The sequence below is a fragment of the Thamnophis sirtalis genome, unplaced genomic scaffold, assembly GCF_051295495.1.
Source record: "Thamnophis sirtalis isolate CommonGarterSnake01/CBP01778 unplaced genomic scaffold, rThaSir2_p1.2 scaffold_3, whole genome shotgun sequence".
In the NCBI taxonomy this organism is placed as follows: domain Eukaryota; kingdom Metazoa; phylum Chordata; class Lepidosauria; order Squamata; family Natricidae; genus Thamnophis; species Thamnophis sirtalis.
Genome location: NW_028261383.1, coordinates 46,015,526 through 46,016,649, shown reverse-complemented (window position 1 = coordinate 46,016,649; position 1,124 = coordinate 46,015,526). Strand labels below are relative to the sequence as shown.

At 40.0% G+C, this 1,124-nt stretch overlaps 1 non-coding gene across 1 annotated transcript; it reads left to right on the top strand.

Moving 5' to 3' along the window:
• LOC148047965 (U6 spliceosomal RNA) lies at window positions 1-107 on the top strand. The gene has a single exon (XR_015696196.1). It is a non-coding gene; the product is annotated as a U6 spliceosomal RNA (small nuclear RNA).
• Window positions 108-1,124: the final 1,017 nt, after the last annotated feature.

Genomic DNA, 1,124 nt, shown 5'->3' with positions numbered 1-1,124 from the left:
GTGCTTGCTTCGGCAGCACATATACTAAAATTGGAATGATACAGAGAAGATTAGCATGGCCCCTGAGCAAGGATGACATGCAAATTCGTGAAGCGTTCCATATTTTTAGCATTCTGGATAAAAATATGGTGGATTATAAAAAATATTTTTAAAAAGAGGATAAAGTTTACCCCACAGTTAGGTACAGTTAGGTATGTTAGGTATAACTACTGATTGTACTTTCATAGAGACTAACTTGATTTTGTACTTAATAACGGCAGCAAGACTCTTGATAGCGCAATACTGGAAGAAGGAAGATGTGCCTACTATTCAAGAATGGACATTAAAAGTAACAAACTTAGCAGAGATGGCTAAAATATCAGCATATCTTAAGGATCACTCAGATGTGAAATATAAACTGGAGAGGCTGATTAGGCCATGCCCCACTCAGCAATTGGGCAGAGATCCTGTTGCTGAAATTTTTGAAGCCCACCCGATACATAGTACATTTCTAATTGCTATAGCTAGGAATGCTCAGTTGTTTGCCAATAGAGGGATGTGGGATGGAGTGTGTGTCTGTGTGTGTGTAGATTTTTCCATTATGAATGTTTCACAGACTAACAGCATAGTGCATTCTTGAAAGCGAAGGGTCTTCCCTAGGCAGTTACTTAACTTCGAAATGCCCTCCTGAGAATAGTAAGATTAATGTTTCTTCTGTGATCAAATTCCTGTGGCCTTTTGAGAGTATGAAATAAGAAACACAGGGAAGAAGAGAATGGCTGTGCAAGGAACAGTGCATCACCATTGCCCCAAAGGCATGCAATTATGTACTTATGTTCTTCACCTTGCCCCTCCCTCCCTCCCTCCCTCCCTCCCCCCACCTCTAAACCCTTTCAGTGCACTGTAGGTTTCCATCTAATATAAATCAGACGTTTTGCATCCTTCGTACAAGTGGAAATTGTGCACCAATTTGAACCTTTCTGCCTGTTCAAGCTACAAATGGAGATGAACAGAATGGATTGGTTTTTCTGCCTGTCAAATGTCAATCAGCAGGACAAAATGCTTTATGCTGTAGTTACAGGATCTGACAATTAAAGCAGTTGCTGAAAGCATTTTATTGGAACATACATCACCATTTCTTCCAA